The sequence below is a fragment of the Tachypleus tridentatus genome, chromosome 6 (assembly GCF_004210375.1).
Source record: "Tachypleus tridentatus isolate NWPU-2018 chromosome 6, ASM421037v1, whole genome shotgun sequence".
Lineage (NCBI taxonomy): Eukaryota > Metazoa > Arthropoda > Merostomata > Xiphosura > Limulidae > Tachypleus > Tachypleus tridentatus.
In genome coordinates this window covers 15,555,632-15,575,394 of record NC_134830.1, presented here as the reverse complement: position 1 = coordinate 15,575,394, position 19,763 = coordinate 15,555,632, and the positions used below count along the sequence as shown (strand labels likewise).

Below are 19,763 nucleotides of genomic sequence, written 5' to 3'. Positions count from 1 at the left end.
GCTATGAGAAAACACACACACACACAAACATAAGATTCTCGACCAATTGGCATTTATATACTTTCTTGGAAATCATTTACGGACGCAACAGCTTGAAGCAATCAGCTAGATTTCGAATAAAACAGTAAAGACGTATTGCTATTAATTCAGTTCAAAAGATCCATACGTTCCTGGTATTATGTTCTTGAAATATTGTGCAGCACTTGTATAAATATGGTTAATAAGATGTTGAGAGAAACATATTATTTTTGTTCTTTAACTTGTCTCCTACGTGTCTCAAGTACGTGTATGTAGCTTATATAATAAAGACTAAATGCATGAATGACGTCTGCCTTTTCAGTAAGTCTGAGCGAATGTGTACCCTCTGTTTACGCACGAATGCAGAAAATAATTGCACTCTATTGGACTGTATTCCTAGTATTGGAATGATTACTAATGTCGTAACAAGCGACTGATTCTTATCATGATTTGGTAAAACAAAGCTTTACACTAACAATTGTTATTTAATATTTCTTGAAGAGTTGTGTAGAGATAAGATTTTTATATGGTGAACAGAAACAAGAGTAACACGAATACAGGATCCAAAAAACTGAGTAATTTAACTACTGTGCTTCCCTCTATATAAAAGTTTGATGTTAAAATCTGATTATATGGCAAATACATTAACAGAGTTTCAATGAAAAAATATATTTTGAAACAAGTATGATTTTACAGTCTTTTTCGTCATTTTAATCCAACAATTTTATCACATAAGTGAAACGTATAAAATACGTGAACACTGGTTGTTATGATATTGATAAGTGAGCGTAGTTCCTTAAAGGGTGATAAAGTGAGTAAGGGTATTTTTTATTTTAAAATCTGATTATATGGTAAATACATTAATAGAGTTTCATTGACAAAATATATTTTGAAACAAATATGATTTTTCTAGTGTCAGTTTATATATAAAAAACAGAATGAACTGTGGTAGATAACAAGTAATAGCAGGAATAATAATAAATAAACAGAAATGTGCGCGTCTAAAATGACCTTCACCTCGATCGCTCAGAGTGAAGCGTGTTGACTTATAGCGCTAAAATGCAGTATTAGATCTCTACGGTGGACAGGGTACAGACAATTATGTTGCTTTTTGAAGAATAACGATCAATAATTGAGGATTGATTACGTTATATCAAAACAGTTTTGAATATCTAAATCTTGATATAAAGTTACGGTGGAACGGAATGTATCAGAAATACATTTTGAATTTGTTTACCATATCGAGGTAGTGTGATGCCACTAAAGACTGAATGCTTTTGGGAAGAGTATTGAACCTCCATTTCCGATGCAAAATATCCATACACTCAAATCGTAAAGATGTATTGAGATCGGTAATCTAGATTTTATGAAACATAAATAACCTTATACTTAGTAGCTGTACAGAACCATCCAGAAAGAGGTCTGCAACAATTTATGCTCCAGTCATGGAAAGTAAAGTGTGTCTTCTTGAAACAGTTTATATTTAGCGAATGAAAGACCGATGACAAAAGCAGTTCGCATGACTAACACAACAGTAGACACGTAACACAATGAAGAAGGATTTCGGGTGAAAAATGAAACGAGTCACGTTCAAGCAAGTTTTTTCCATGACAATTTCTCTTACCTCAAGGAGATTGAGGATTAAACGATTGCGCAAACTATTCCAAACGAATACATATCGGTAAATTTGCTTGGATTTCTATGCAATAAGACTTTTGAAATGAGAACTGGAAAAATGCCATCCTTGTACATTAATGACTTGTGAGAAGCATTTCAGAAGGAGTGATATTCAACTGAGCCTTTTGGAATGGAAAATATATGCTGCAAGGTCGCCAGATAGAACATGACCGAACGTGTTGATACGGATGCTAACAATGATAGAGCATGACCGAACGTGTTGCTACGGATGCTAACAATGACAGAGCATGACCAAATGTGTTGATACGGATGCTAACAATGTAATGAGGCTCCAAATTTATTTCAGTAAAATGCACTTATTTTATATATGCTTGGAAGCACGATTTTACTTAATAATACTACAATCTGCAAATTTAATTTAAATAGTTTCAAACAACATAACCAACTTTCAGTATCTCGTTAAAAATAGTCTTAAGAACAACATATAATTAAGCTTAGCATGACACATGGTGTATATTTGTTGGTTAGACGTTCACTGAATTTGTATGCAACACGGCACTGGTTTTCGGACCACTGATGGTTCGAAAGAGTCCTCCAGGTGGTACAAAATACAAGTCACTGATGCATAACGCCCCCCTTCAAGGCTTTTTCTTTCCCAATTAATTCTGATACATTTCTGCTATGATTCGTGGGATCTTTCGCCCCGCCGAAGCGGTTCGAGGAGGAAAAGACGTAGAGCCACTGCGCAACGTAATTACAGTTTTGTTTGCTATACGAGATAGAGAGTATTGCAAGTTTTTGTTTTTATAAGTTTTGGAGCAAACTATATTTGATTATCTGCCGCGTCCTCTGCGGGGAATCGAAACACGGGTGTTAGCGTTGCAACTTCTTAGACTTATCGCTGTCTTACTGGAGGCAGTATTCCAAGTAATTTTCATAAAATTAAACACGTGATACACGCATTTGAGTTTTTCAAAAAACGTGAATGAGCACTTAATTAATAAATACTATATAAGAACCCCATGGGTAGACACAGTAACGACTGGGGCGGAAAATAAAACTTTTGTAGTTAGTTATTGTCAGTGATTTTCCATCAGAGCTATTTTTTTGTTTGTTATAGATCGTGAATGGTCTATCGCTTAACGTCCTCTGACTATATACGAGGGCTGTTCAAAAAATACGCAGAATGGTTGAATTGCGCAGCTCCAGTTGGTTCCAGGGGAATCTGCTTGGTGTCGCTAGGTTCGCACAGATCAGCTGATTACGACGCCATTTCCCGATTGCAGATATCTTCATTTGTGTATTAGCTACGCGGTTTTAAGTGAAGTGCAATTTTTTCGTTTGACGGATTTCAGAATGAATGACCTGAAGGAGCAACGACTTGCTGTGAAATTTTGTGTTAAACTTGGAAAATCTGCGACTGAAACTTTTGCTATGCTTAACACGACTTACGGTGATGTTGCTATGAAGCGTACGGCATGTTTCAAGTGGTATGAACATTTTATGATTGTCTACAGTCCATTGAAGATGATGAGCGTCCTGGACGTCCTTCCACGTCAACTGACGACCCACACGTCGACAAAATCAACATCCTGGTGCGGGCAAATCGACGTCTGACTGTCAGGGAGCTTGCTGAAGAGTGTGGGATATCAGTTGGATCTTGTTACGAGATTTTGACCGAAAAATTGAAGATGCACCGCGTTGCTGCAAAATTCAGCCCTCAGAACTCGTGAGTTTTTGGCCAAACACTCGATCACTGTTCTTCCCCATCCCCCCTACTCACCTGACCTTGCTCCTTGCGATTGTTTCTTGTTCCCCAAACTCAAAAGACCCTTGAAAGGAAGAAGATTTGAGTCGATTCCCGAGATTAAGGCAAATGCGACGAAGAAGCTGAAAAACATTACAAAAGAAGCGTACCAGGACTGTTTCAACAAGTGGAAACACCGTTGGGATAAGTGTGTGCGTTGGGGAGGAGAGTATTTTTGAAGGGGTCCCAGACCTGTAACTTCTAAATAAAGTACATTTTGTTTTATCACGTCACTCCGCGTATTTTTTAACAGACCTTGTATCTAATAAATAAAAAAAAAGTATTCAGAAAGTTTGTTGTGGGTGCCAATGACTAGCTGCCTTCATTGTACTTTATCAGTTAAAATTAAGAACGGTATTACAGATAATTTTTTGTATAACTTTGCGTGTGTTAAGGCGTTCGACTCGTAATCCGAGGGTCACGGATTCGAATCCCGGTTGCACCAAACATGCTCGCCCTTTCAGCCGTGGGAGCGTTATAATGTTACGATCAATCCCACTATTCGTTGGTAAAAGAGTAGTCCAAGCATTGGCGGTGGGTGGTGATGATTAGCTGCCTTCCCTCACTGCTAAATTAGGGACGGCTAGCGCAGATAGCCCTCGAGTAGCTTTGCGCGAAATGCAAAACAAACAAATTATAAAGCGCATCTACTCGATGAATCTGAAATTCTGGTATGATTTTCTTTCTCAGAAATAGTAGCATCTGACGAAAAATATAAGACCTATAAACAGTAACGACTGACTATATAGGTGAGCCTTAGTTCTAAAGAGCAAATTAATCCGCAATTTTATAATTATTTTCTAAGAATAAATAGACAATTGCTGTACTGGCACACGCACTGTTACTATAAGCAGTTGTTTGCACAAGGTAGCTTATTTTCTGTTTTCTTTGCAACTTTTAAATAGTGATGCAAATTAAGAAAATGACTTGTTATTTTTGAATTTCTATAATCCTTTATCGGTTAAAATGTATCAGTTTAAATTGCTCGTACACTGTAATATCATATAGTTTATGGATTGCTAATGCTTTAGATTCATACAATAAAATGCAATATTTCACATTCAGTGAAACAGTTAAACGTTTTATTTTTATATTATTTCATAGTATATTATATGGCTTACTTTATATCTTATCTTCAGCTACCTAGTAGCCCTCTAGTGGATCAGCAGTATATCTATAGATTTACAACGTAAAATATATGGTTTTGATACCAGTGGTAGACACAGCACAGATAGCCCATTGTAGAGCTTTGTGTTTAACAACAAACAGACAAAACCTACCTTGTAAAACATAAAGAAAAATATTTAATTATGAAATATAGCAATATTTTAGCATTCTAATAGTTTTATATTCTAGGTATATACAAACTTTAGTAATATTTAAATATATTTTATTCTGACTACGTGCATTTCTGAAGTTCTAGAATGTCCACTCTCACACACGTAAGTACACGAACGAAACGTAATTATTACATTTACCTTTTTTTTCATTTAAATTAAAGATTAAGTATCAAAATATTGTTCCTACCTGTATTATGTTAAAGGTAACGTTTTACACAAGAATAACGATGAAGCAAGGGACAAAAACTATGAACATGTCATACCCGCTGGTCGGTAAGAGGGTTTTCATCAGAGAAATTATACCGTGTAATTCTAATCACAAACAAAGTATTCTGTCGAGTAGGGAGCTAGTGGCGCCAAGTCAGCATCTTCAACGAGGAGTCGCAAAGGAGTCCACGAGAATCGATACATCCCATCTATTTCAAGTTGCATGGAAGATTAAGCTATTGATCTTATGAACATACATACACACCGATATATATATATATATACACAGATGTATACAGTGGCAGTAGAGAGTTTGTACTTCCTTATAACTGTTTGAAAACGATAAAAATATGGTCCCATGATACTGTTTTCATCTTATAAGAGCTAGATGGGAGGATTATAGCAAATTTCTATCGAATATTTAAATTAATATTCTTGAATTTTATTCTAGAAAAATTGTAACTGGTGTGCTTTAAAAAAAAACTTATCTTTACGCAAAGATATCAATATTTTAGTTTAAAAACTTTTATTTTGTTTTGTTACAAGTAAAACTACAAGGTTTACTCATGTCAATATGTACTGTAATAGCTTAGTTGCGAAACACTGAAAGAACGGTATGAAATGAAAACATAAAAGAGAAAATAGTATTAAATGTAGCTGTTGTAGGTTAATTCTTCACCGGTAATTTCTACTTTTTAAAGAGAAACTATGAGTGTTGTGTGTGTTTTTATTTGTGTTGGTGCTCCTTCCTCCCCAGTAGTACACCGGTATTCTGTGGACTTAGAACTGTAAAAACGGGGTTTTGATACTCATGTTGAGCAGAGCACAGATAGCCTTTTGTGTAGTTTTGTGCTTAACTTCAAACAAACAATTACTGTTGATTTTAATGAGTAAACGGTCGGAAAAGAAATTTCTTGCGACAGATGTAAATTATGGATTATGCCCAAATGTGTGTAATGACAAATTTAACTATGCAGTTAAAAATCAATCTTGCATTTCCAGTTGGCTTAACACGCTTGACTCGTAATCTTACGGTCGCAGGTTCAAATTCCCGTCGCACCAAACATGTTATTCTTTTCAGCCGTGGGGGCGTTATAATTCTGAACTAAGATCACTTATAGGCACCAATGTCCCGATAATGAAATTTGAAAATAATGCTGGACAACTTAAGTTTCGTTTTCGAGTTGGGGAACGAGTGCTCCTGACCAGTTACCAAAGTCAAAATTAAGGATATATTAGATTTGTGCGAATAGTATATAAAACAAGCGAACAAACAAACTTTGTGTATAACATTGGAATCATTAAAAAACCACCCTGTGTTAAAGTTTTAAACTTTACATTTAATTCTTGAGCTTAAGTGGAGCAAATATTTTGTGTGTTTTCACACACAAATAAACAAATGTTTTAAAATGTTTACTTATAAGCATTGCCATACAATTAGCCAGAGTTATTCTCAAGTTCAAATATTGAATGATCAATCCTTATTGTTAAGTGCAAAATTATGCAATGGGCTATTTGAGCTGTATACACTGTAAGTATCAATGCGTAACTTTTCGCGTTACAATCCCTCATATTTACTATTTTAATATTGTAGATATATAAAGATATATTTAATTAATAAAGAAAAATTTGATTTCCTTAAGAGAAACATTATTAAAATGCTTATAACTTTGTAGTTGTTTTGTAAGCTAAAATATGAAGTAATTTGTTATACATGGACGAGAACATAATGACTTCTCGTTTTGTATTTGATCGGTCTCGGTAACTGATCAGTTTATATTTAATAATAAATCTTTTCAGCTACACAAATTTTAAACTAAGTAATAGTATTTTTACTTTTAAACTAGTTAACGTATTAATTAGTGAAAATAAACATTTCCAGGTAAAGTTTTAACTAGATTTTGAAAAGAGGCTTTCTTTTAAAACTATCATAACGCTCTGTTTGATCGAATATAATGTTTCAAATGATTTTTGTTTAAAGTTTACGAAATCTATGTGACACACAGAGTGACGCATTTACTATTATATATTTATTTTAATATCGACGTTGTTTAAATTAAATTCCGATTTATAAGAATACTTACACAATTAAATCTGTATTGTAAAATTTCCGTCTATTCACTAAACTTGTAGAAGATTCTCGAGTGTCATAATTAACAACGTACCATGGGTACGTGCGTAAATGTATTGTTGTGCAAGCTGAAATTTCTAGAAATTTGCCTCAGGCTTATAAAATGTAACAACGCGATGCGCCAGAAATACAGTATATGTTATTAGTTTGCTGCAGTTAGCATACCATAATCTTCGGAAACTATAACTGTGATTAATGCTTATTAATCGGGAATTTGCGATCTTGACCAGGAACGTTTGTAGATTCCGAATATTACAAATTGTTTAGCTTCAGCTGCGAAAACTCGCGTGTGATCAGGGAAGAGCAAACTAGCTCCCTGTTAAGGGGATTATAGCAATATCAACTCAACGTGAACCCTCAAGAGGGTATCACGGAAATTTTAGATAAGATAGAAGATTCAATATTGTTTATAACTTTGTAAAACTTTTGTTTGTATATTAAAACATATTTGTATTAAGAAAGAAAACTGTGTGTATTAATATTATAAATTTAATACATAGTGACATTTAATTAATTTCTAAATGTAAATTATCATTTAATTCAGTTTCACGCTATTTGAAATCATAATACACAACAACAGAAAATAAATATTACTGATTCACACATATTACATTATGAAGTTATACTTTGTCATTTGCACGTACTTTGATTTTCCTCAATATGTTATTAGGTCATTGCCACGGCTGATATTTATTGTATTATTATTGTTTTTATTAACTTTTTATCAAAATACAGTTATGATTATAGTGGACATTGTTTTAATTTAGTAACCGATGTATATCGATCTACAGTGTAGACTACAGTTTCAGAGTAAGGTAAATTTATTTATGAAATTTAAGCTTTAAAATATAATATAATACCAAAAAAAACCAATATGTTTTTGATTATCAGGCTTTATAAGAGTTTAAAACGTCTATAATGTAACATAAAATTCTTTAAGTTTGTTACATTGAAAATCACCAATTTTTTACATATGTAGGGGTAGGCCTAAATTGCTACATGTTCGTCTGCTTTGATGTTTTAGTACACGTAGACTTTGTAGCCTAACATTATTTCGTATTTGTATAACAACTACTACTCTTAGGTACTGTGAACAAATCACAAAGTGAAGTTAATATCATAGGCCTAAGATTAAATTCCTAAATATTATGTAAGTTTCGAAATGTTGAATATGGTTTTCATGTTAGACAAAAAGAATTTATCGAAACACACTTTTCTGTAACATATGTATTTAGAATTAGATTTTAGTTATTGGTAAGACTTTTTATATCGGGTTTAAGCGGAATGTACCGACTGAATTATTTGAGTTAAATTTATCTGATCAAAATCTAGCAGTCACAATGTTTCGACCCGTTACATGTATGGAGTAACTAATTATTAAGCAATAAAATCGAAACATTGCGTCAAATCAAACATTTTTATTTTTCCAAAGTATTTGTTGACTTCATCAAACATGTTTTACCTCTATCCTAACAATAATCACATATATTTTATGTCATCTTGTGTTTATATCTTAAACTTCTCACCGATTATGCGACTGTTCCTGAACGTTTCAGGTACAAGGAACTTTGTGACTTTGAATCATGTTATAAATTATATACTTTAACATGCCAAACGGGGTGAACTGGATTAGTCCTAATAGCTATCCTATATTCTTAGTGTAAAAATTAAGATTAATTGTATGTATATTTAGTGTTCCAGTTTATCAGTTCAGATAGTTATTAGACTTAAAGTTACAAACTTGTAAAACATGACAAGTATAAACTGCCCAGAAATTAATTACTGTAGTATGCTGTATTTTTTCTTAACTTTTCACTAATTAAATATCACAATTACTTCCTTGTAAACATTTGTTCCTTTTACTGTTTTTCGAAAAAATACTTAATTTGGTGTTGACTGTAATTAAAAGGCAGGAATTATTTATGTTGATAGCTGCGACAGGGGAATGTTTTGTCTACAGATACACTCACAAAATGATGCTTTATTTCTCTAAGGGTGTTGCAAAGTTTGTAAAGTTACATAGTTTTATAATATCATAAGATGTATTCAGCTTGCTACAATCCAGTTAGATAGAGTCGTATTTTATTTATTTACTTTTTCCGACTGTATAGTTTACTGTCATAATCAAGGCCAAACAAAATGATCCATCTTCTCACATTGGATCTAATCTAAATTCGAGTTAAAAGAAGGGAGAAAGGAATGTGTCTTTGAATAGCTGTATGCTCTTCATAATTTACTATATGTTCTTATGTCCTTGTAAGAAAGTGCTACAAAGGTAAACAAATCTAACTTTGGGCTATACGATTACAGATGTATTCATTGGAATATGCACACAAACGAGGACACAAAAATTAATTAATAGAATATATAAATAAAAAGATAGAAAACCAACTATTAATTTGTGTTGTACTGGAACAATCCTATCGAAGCTAAAACTTTGTGAGAACGAATTTTGATTCAGAGTGAACATAGGACGGTAATACACATATCTTTAAATACAATTTTAAGGGAAAAAACCTGAAAAGTATCGCAGCTACGATACAAACGTCCAACACCGGGCTCAAATCATTAAGTGAATCATTCGGTAAAGTGCCTTGGTTTTTTGAGGTACTGGCGAAGTAAGTGCAAAATTTGCGTTGGGAGTACACCGTCTATACATTTTAACCTCACCTTTCCCGGTCTCACATGCTTAAAAAAAAAGAAAAAAGAGTACATGTGGGAGCCCACAGTGACCCTTATCTTTACCATCTTTCGTCTGCAGCCACATTATAGGAGGGTAATTTCTTACAAAAATAAAATACAATAATAAAAAGAATGTAGTAATATTATACAAGACGTCAATGAAAGAGGCAGCAAAACCGTCCTTGAAACGCATTTTGGTCCTCGATATGATGATTCGACATAAATAACAAGATGTTAAGGTATTACCATATTAAGCCCAACCAAAGTTATTAGTATAGCTCCCATAATCCCTCACTTTTTCCTGCTACTTTCTGGATCTTTTATGGTTCTGAAGAGATTCATATAGTAAGTTTATAGTTAAAGGGATACAACTGAATTAATATATATTATAATTATGAGATATGAAATGTCCAATAAATAATTTTAAGCCCGGTATGGCTAGGTGGTTAAGGCACTCGAGTCGTAATCCGAGGGTTGTGGATTCGAATCCCCATCATATATGCGCGCCTTTTCAGCCGTGAGGGCGTTATAATGTGATGGTCAATCCACTATTCGTTGGTAAAAAAGTAGCTCAAAAGATGACTAATTGCCTTTCCTAGCGCAGATAGTCCTCGAGAAGTTTTGCGTGAAAATAAAATCATGTGCGTATTCCATTTCCAGCGAAGCAGTGGTATGTTTGCGAACACACTATACTAGAAATTTGGTTTCGATACTCGTGGCGGACAGAGCACAGGTAGTTCATTGTGCATCTTTGTGATTGGCTTTAAACAAATAAATCATTACCAGTTTGCAAGTAGTGTGTACTCTTTCTAAATTCAGGCTATTTTTACACTTATATATATATATATAATAAAATGCGTTTTGATATGATAATTACGTTCGCTTGTATTGTAATCACAAAAAATGTGCTACAACAAAATAGTTTTGCATTTAGCATAGTTCAGATTTTTTATATCAGCTTATACTGTTGCACATCCAAATTCATTTCCTGATGACTTGGCAGTAAGTCTGAGAACTTATCTTGATCTATTTCGAATTTAACTACCTATGATGGGTGTGTGTGTGTTTTTCGTATAGCAAAGCCACAAAGGGCTATCTGCTCAGCCATCGAGGGGAATCGAACCCCTGATTTTAGCGTTGTAAATCCGGAGACATACCGCTGTACTAGCTGGGGGCACTTATGATTGAAGAGCACTGATGACCCATTGTAAAACTTTGGGTTTAACAAACAATTTCCACATCATTAATTTATTACACAATTTAATTTTAAAACTGTTGTTATCTTATGACATCAAATTCATTTCATGTACTTTGAAAGATCTTTCAGTGTTCATGCCAAGCATGGTTTGACTGATATGCTTGTGATGTGTAAGTCCGATATTTTTAATATCATTGAATTTCTTCTTCGTCATTTACGGGTTACTGAGGTGTAGGTTGATGTTTTTGCTGGGTAATTCAGATAATTGCATAATTAATTTTTATTGGCCACAATCCATTCTCTTGGGATGTGAAGATAATAATATGCCATGTTCAACTGTTTATCATACATATTTGAAGTGCAAAAATTATGTTATCTGTTCGGACCCGGCATAGCCAGGTGTGTTATGATATTCGACTCGTAATCTGAGGGTCGTGGGTTCGAATCCCCGTCGCACCAAACATGCTCGCCCTCTCAGCCGTGGAGGCGTTATACTGTTACGATCAATCCCGCTATTCGTTAGTAAAAGAGTAGCCCAAGAGTTGGCGGTGTAGGGTGATGACTAGCTACTTTCCCTCTAGTCTTACACTACTAAATCAGGGACGGCGAGTGCTTATAGCCCTCGAGTAGCTTTGCGCGGAATTAAAACAACAAAAATCTTAACGTTTATAACTGTGGCTCACTTTTATGTGCTGCTGCCATCTATCGAAGAAGGGACTAAATAAATTGCCCTTCTAATTTCGTTATTGTTTTTGTTTATAATTTCGCGCATAGCTACAAGAAAGAGGGAAAGCAACTAGTTTTTACCCCTAGCCGCCAACTCTTGAGCTACTTACCAAAGAATAATGGAACTGACTATCATATTTAACGTTCTCACGGCTGAAAGAACAAGCATGTTTGGTGTGAGCGGAGTTCGAACCAGTGACCTTCAGATTAGGAGTCGAGCGCCCAAACCCAAACCACCTGGATATGCCGGGCAGAAATACGTTATCTCAATGTAGTCTGTATATATTTATATATATTGAATGAAGGCAGTATTTTTTACTTTTGGACAGTTCTTGGACTTACAATTTATCACAGTGTTCTGCAGGGCTCGATTTTATCTTGAACATGCGTGAATATTTCTTTTTTTTATCACTGCTAAAATTTAAAAAGTCTAGAGCCTGACACTTGCCATTTCGGGATTATAATTAAGATGTTTTTGCTTCCCTCTGAAATTGAATGTGGTTCTACTTCATCCGTTTTTGTTTTTTTCAAGGGATTTCTTTTGTAAGATCATTATTGTACGTAGTAACTAAGTGTTGTTGTGTTGTGTTGATATACATGTATTTTGAAAATAATTATTAGTGTTATTGTCACTGAGCAAAGGCATTTCAATGAAATATAACTAAACCGCTAATGTTTGCTCTTAAACTGTTATTGAATGATTAACTTTCTTTTCACTTTTCAGATGCCGTATCCTAACGAAGAAAACCAAGAAAATGTTGATTCTAATTCTGAGAGCTCCGACTTACAGACAATAATTCCTCCGACCGATCCAGAAAATAATGATTTGGGATCACAGTCGTTATGCCTGAATGGTAATTTTGCCTTGAAACAACTTACTAATACGTCTTCCTTTTCATCACCAATCATTTGGCCTATAAAGGAACCCAAAGAAAATCTGTTTAATGAAATTGATTCGAAGACGGTTAAAAGAGACGAGGAAATGAACAATGAATTTAACAACGTATGCTTCAAAACTGATAACGCTGATAAAGTGACAGCTAATTTTTATGGATCATTGTCAAATATAGATAATGTCGAAACTTCAAAATCTTGTTTCGATCATATTTCCCATGTTCACCAACTTTCTTCTTCATGCTGTTACACGGAAAATGAGGAAAAAATAAATAATGACTTTAGTCAAGTATTAGAAAATATCCGTACTGACCTTTTAATAAATGAAAGAGAACAGGATTCAGATACGCCAGATCTTGATTTTCAAAATGACAGCTTGTTCGTTTCAACAAATTTTGAATTTTGTGAAGAAAGAGAAACGGCTGATCCAAATAATTTACAGAATTGCAATTTTGTTTTCACGAATGATACTGCATTACAAAAGAAAGACGAAAGCAGTGACATGAACGGTTGTTTCCATAATATGAATATTCTCCAAAAACGTGAACATTACAGTGTCTCATCAAAAAAACCATGTTCATTAAGCCATTCTAATAATAACTTAATAGAAACTTGCGACGTTGGTAAAAGTACTGACAAAGCTTTTCCTCTTAAGAAACGAAATGAAGATGGTTTTGATAGTTACCTGAAAGAAGTTGTTGATGTAAATGATAAATTCAGTTTAATTCAATCCGTGAGTGAAATAAACGATGATGACGTGAATGCTACCTCTTCCCTTTTGTCAGCAACAAATGTATTACCACATAACAGTCTCATGTTTTCTACTGTGTCTTCAGAAAATTGTAATAGAAGCACGAAATCTAAAGATGGATTAGTTGAAATTATAAAAAATGGACATAACAGTAAGCCTACGGAAGATGATGCCAAACATTGTAGCGAAATGATTATTATCAGTGAGGAAAATCCTGATAAAGAATCTGGGTTGGTCTGTGCTCAGTGCAAACAGGAAGAAAAGACTGAGAAAAAAAGAAAGAGAGGAGGAAAACACTTTGATAAGAAAAAAGGTGGTGCTGAGGTAAATTGTCCTGACTCAGTATTAAATTCAGTTGAACGTAATTCCAAAATACAAACTAGACCTAAAACAAAAAAATTGGGGAAATTAAAGAAAACGGCATACAAAGAAAATATACGACTCTCCGCATCAACGCTTGAAAAGCATACTAGAGAACATCTAGTGGACACTGAACAGCTGGCCTACTATTTAGTTTTTTTGCTTAACAATAAGCAGTAGAGAAGATGCATAAAACGAAAAAAATTATTTTGTTTTGAATTTCGCACAAATCTACACGAGGGTTATCTGCGCTAGCTGCCCCTAATTTAGCAGTGTAAGACTAGAGGGAAGGCAGCTAGTCTTCACCAACTCTTGGGCTACTCCTGTTCCAGCGAATAGTGGGATTGACCGTCTCATTATGATGCCCCCACAGCTGAAAGGGCGAGCATGTTTGGTGCAACGGGGATTCGAAACCGCGATCCTCAAATTACGAGTCGATCGCCTTAACCCACCTGGTCATGCCGGACCACGAAACGACGAGAAAAATATTATACGCTGTATGACGCGTTACCTGTTTTATAAAATACCAATGTTTTGATATATTTGCATGCATTGACGTGTTAGAACAATGTATATTTCTTTAATCTCCGACATTAGTAGGTTCTGCATATGTACATACAAAAGGTTGTTGTTGTTTTTGTTGTTTTGAATTAAGCACAAAGCTACACAATGGACTATCTGTGCTCTGCCCACCACGGGTATCGAAACCCGGTTCTTAGCGTTGTAAGTCCGCAGACATACCGCCGAGCCACTGGGGGCACATACAAAAGGATCACAACAAAGTGTTTGTAATGTAAGCATTATCTGGTGATGCTAGGATAATTATAGATTTATGCCACTGTAATTATTCTAGTTTTATTGGTCAATTTTTTTTATATTGAGAACAGCCATTATTTATTTCGTAGGTGAGACTGGAAACTTGCAAACTTACTTTTGGTTTGTAAGCCTTTTCACCTTCATATTCTTTTTAACTGGTCACAAGTATCACTAGATATGTTTATATTCATTCAAATGGTCTTCTGGATCAGAGAAGTTTCTTTCATAAACGCAGCATATACTTTGTGAATGAGGGTATTATTTTAGATGGGCTTGGGAGGTGGCTGTCTGTTGCTGTCATAAATTCTCTGTTGACAACATTGAAGGCTCTTTCTTTGAAATATTGTAACATTTGATTCCACATCTTCAGCAATTTCTTTGTGTGAAAAATCTTTATGAAAAAGGTTATGGTATAATTTCTTCCAGCTGTATGTTTGTTTCACAACAGACGCCTTACCTTTCCACAGTGTAATGCCGCCAACTGCGTTAGAATGTGCAGTTCGTTCTTACATTTATCTAGAATGTTGTTTGGAAAGTCGGGGAAGATGGGGTAGGGAGATTAAAAAGGAAGTGATGTTCTGACAATTCACAGTTTTAACTGCTGGAAAATAATTTTTCATTCCAGATATTTTATATAGTCTCTAATGAGTAACAATATCTTCTAACTTTCTCTTTAAACAAAATATTTCCTCTAGGATATGGTTACCTTCAGGAGTCGGTACGTATTTACAGGGAATTGAATGTGGTTCTACTTCATCCGTTTTTGTTTTTTTCAAGGGATTTCCTTTGTAAGATCATTATTGTACGTAGTAACTAAGTGTTGTTGTGTTGTGTTGATATACATGTATTTTGAAAATAATTAGTAGTGGATTATTGTCACTGAGCAAAGGCATTTCTATGAAATATAACTAAACCATTTAATGTTTACTCTTAAACTGTTATTGAATGATTAACTTTCTTTTCACTTTTCAGATGCCGTATCCTAACGAAGAAAACCCAGAAAATGTTGATTCTAATTCTGAGAGCTCCGACTTACAGACAATAATTCCTGCGACCGATCCAGAAAATAATGATTTGGGATCACAGTCGTTATGCCTGAATGGTAATTTTGCCTTGAAACAACTTACTAATACGTCTTCCTTTTCGTCACCAATCATTTGGCCTATAAAGGAACACAAAGAAAATCTGTTTAATGAAATTGATTCGAAGAGGGTTAAAAGAGACGAGGAAATGAACAATGAATTTAACAACGTATACTTCAAAACTGATAACGCTGATAAAGTGACAGCTAATTTTTATGGATCATTGTCAAATATAGATAATGTCGAAACTTCAAAATCTTGTTTCGATCATATTTCCCATGTTCACCAACTTTCTTCTTCATGCTGTTACACGGAAAATGAGGAAAAAATAAATAATGACTTTAGTCAAGTATTAGAAAATATCCGTACTGACCTTTTAATAAATGAAAGAGAACAGGATTCAGATACGCCAGATCTTGATTTTCAAAATGACAGCTTGTTCGTTTCAACAAATTTTGAATTTTGTGAAGAAAGAGAAACGGCTGATCCAAATAATTTACAGAATTGCAATTTTGTTTTCACGAATGATACTGCATTACAAAAGAAAGACGAAAGCAGTGACATGAACGGTTGTTTCCATAATATGAATATTCTCCAAAAACGTGAACATTACAGTGTCTCATCAAAAAAACCATGTTCATTAAGCCATTCTAATAATAACTTAATAGAAACTTGCGACGTTGGTAAAAGTACTGACAAAGCTTTTCCTCTTAAGAAACGAAATGAAGATGGTTTTGATAGTTACCTGAAAGAAGTTGTTGATGTAAATGATAAATTCAGTTTAATTCAATCCGTGAGTGAAATAAACGATGATGACGTGAATGCTACCTCTTCCCTTTTGTCAGCAACAAATGTATTACCACATAACAGTCTCATGTTTTCTACTGTGTCTTCAGAAAATTGTAATAGAAGCACGAAATCTAAAGATGGATTAGTTGAAATTATAAAAAATGGACATAACAGTAAGCCTACGGAAGATGATGCCAAACATTGTAGCGAAATGACTATTATCAGTGAGGAAAATCCTGATAAAGAATCTGGGTTGGTCTGTGCTCAGTGCAAACAGGAAGAAAAGACTGAGAAAAGAAGAAAGAGAGGAGGAAAACACTTTGATAAGAAAAAAGGTGGTGCTGAGGTAAATTGTCCTGACTCAGTATTAAATCCAGTTGAACTTAATTCCAAAATACAAACTAGACCTAAAACAAAAAAATTGGGGAAATTAAAGAAAACGGCATACAAAGAAAATATACGACTCTCCGCATCAACGCTTGAAAAGCATACTAGAGAACCTCAGTTATTAAATAAATGTAAAAGAAGCTGTGAGTTAGACCTGCCAGAAACATCTTTTTCATTTTCTATAGACAAATCAACGAAGCAATACTTAGATATTTTGAACAAAATAAAGTCCAAACTCAGTAAAATACAAAAGGAATTAGCAAAGAAAAAAACCGACTCTTTAAAGCTCATAAATTTTCATATTGTACTAGCGAAAGTCCTTTCGATATTGAAGCGAATAGAAGATAAGCAAGAAAACCTAACATCGAATTTGGTACATGAGAAAGAAAAGAAGAAAACATTCTCGCATGGTATACTAACGAAAGTTAAATATAAACTGAAAGAACTATTTCTTTTTCATGCAAACGTAAGTCAACAAGTTTCTCAGGAGGAAGAGATAATGGAAAAGAAAAAGAAAGAATGTCAGTATTCACAAAATAACGTGTTTGATGTGGAGCGCAAACATAATGTACCCGAAATATTTTTGAAAGAAAGTGATTATTGGAATAGAGACTCACCCAATTTTTTAGCCATATTTGGTGGGAATCAGGCAGCTGGAATATCTATGTCTGCACAAAAATCAGTTCTTCCAAAAGTTGATATACATAGCTACGCTGAAATTGTTAAATCAGACAAGCCTTCCATATGTAGATTTTCAGGACATAAAAGGGTTTTTCAGAAACAGAAATGCAACAACTGTTTTCAAATAAAAATAACCAGAAGTCTGGTTTTCCCACCGCAAAGCCTGATGATCTTTCACAAATAACTGAACCAATTTTAGAAACTTCAAGTTTAAACCTGCCCACAATATCTACCATTCCGTTAATCTCTAACAGTCTTGCTCATTCTTTAGTGTCCACAAATATTTGTATACCACAGAATTCGACAACAAAAAATTTTGAAGAAGAGAACAAAATACCGAAGAAAAATGTAAGTAATGTCAAATATAATTATTATGCACAAGAATTAGGATTTCAAGAAAACTCTTCAGATTCCCAAAGATATGACACGTTTTTTGAAACGGGAGTTACTGAATCAAACGACAATAAACAAACGACGTTCACACAAGAAAAACGTCACCTTGCTCTTCTGGAACCAAAAATAGTACATAACTATAATAATTCCAGTCATGTTCCTATTACTTTTGCTTCAAACAACAATATAGAAGACTGTGTCTGTATTACCATTACAAATCATCAAGGTGAAGGCGCGTGTCCAACTTCGTTCAACTGTCAAGAATGTCCTTCTCCACTACTTTCACCAAGTACCTCTAAAATTGCTAACTTCACAACTGTAACGCCATCAAGTACTTTTTCACCCTCAACGGTGCGAAAACCAGTTTTTTCCACTGTACCTACAACGATGTATTCTGATGTGTCATCAGCTACTACTTTTTCTAAACAAGAGGATGATGAACCTTATGTAGATTATTTATTTCAAGATTTATGTTCTATGAAAATTCGACTAATTGATGATGAAGAACTCATGGATTGTCAGAAGGGCTTGCCAGATAACTTCTGGGATGAAGCTCAGTGGGAAATGGTTCAAGTACCTGAATCACTGTGGGAAACAGTGGACTTGTGGTGAAATTCGTCAGTTCGGAAGAGAACAACTCAATTGTGTTTAGATAAAGTTGTATTACATAAATTGCTTCCCTTTTCTGTAAAACTTATCGTATAATGAAATAAATTTTAAGGTATAACTTTTCAGTATGTTTGTTTGTTTGTTTATGAATTTTGCATCGAGCTACACGAGGGATACCTGCGCTAGTCGTCCTTAATTTTGCAGATAGCCTTCGAGTAGCTTTGCGCGAAATTCAAAAGCGTGTTTAAGTAGTTTAGAAGTTGCTGAATATATGTGTGTCTAAAACAATATTTTAGGAAGTTGGATTGATTGATAAACGTATGAATAAATATAGTGGCATGTTGATAAGTGGATATTTAGATGGAACGACGTATAAAAATTTGGCTAATTTGTGTGCTAATTTGAGCGTGTAGATGGATGAATTGGTTAATAGATAAATGTATTCTCAAGTTATCAAATAAGAATACAGAGGGTAAAAATTAATTAATAAATACATGGATATATTGTGGAATGGGTACATATCAGGACATTCCATAAGTAATGTCCGAAAATGTAATACAGAAAGTGCATCATCGTTTTTGTCTTTGTAGAAGTTTTAATAACTAAAATATATAGTAGGACGTTGATGAAAATGTTCAGACAAATGAAAGAAACTAACCCAACTCCGCTTTTTGAGATCATTAATCAAATAAACTATTATGAAGATGGATGTGTCTGAGGAGCGCATTTGGCATATAATGCTTTATGAGTTTAAAAAAGGCAGTAGCGCAGCAGAAACTACATAAAGCATTCAAAGTGTTTATGGTGCAGAGTCTCTCAATGAAAGAAAATGTCGAAGGTGGTTTCAGAAGTTTAGATCAGGTGATTACAGCTTACGTTCATGTTGTCCTGTTAAGTTTAATGATAACTCGCTGCTCGGTGTACACGATGAAGATTGTGTTGTTACAGTTGAAGAGCTGGCACAGAAGCTTAATTCAGCCATTCAACAGCTCACTATCATCTGCAGCAGCTTCGAAAGGTGTCAAAACTTGGAAAGTGGATCCCCTATGATTTTGATAGAAGTCAACCTCAGAGCAAGAGTGGACATTTGCACTTATCTGCACTCTCGTGAACGTAACACCTCTTTTTGGATAGGTTAGTGTCTGGGGATGAAAAATAGATATTTTATAAAAATGTTAAACGCCGTAGACAATGGCTCAGTGCAGGTAAACTGACTAAAGCAAGTCCAAAATGGACCTCCATCCTAGGAAAGTC

The 19,763-nt window shown here is 34.3% G+C and overlaps 1 protein-coding gene across 1 annotated transcript in view; it reads right to left on the bottom strand.

Annotated features, from left to right (window-relative positions):
* The window catches only part of LOC143251979 (kelch-like protein 8), a 54,161-nt gene extending 48,998 nt beyond the window's left edge, over nt 1–5,163 (bottom strand). Inside the window, exon 1 of the mRNA XM_076503426.1 lies at nt 4,991–5,163. The gene's annotated coding sequence lies outside the window, so the exon portion shown is untranslated. The remainder of the gene's footprint in view (nt 1–4,990) is intronic.
* Nucleotides 5,164–19,763: the final 14,600 nt, after the last annotated feature.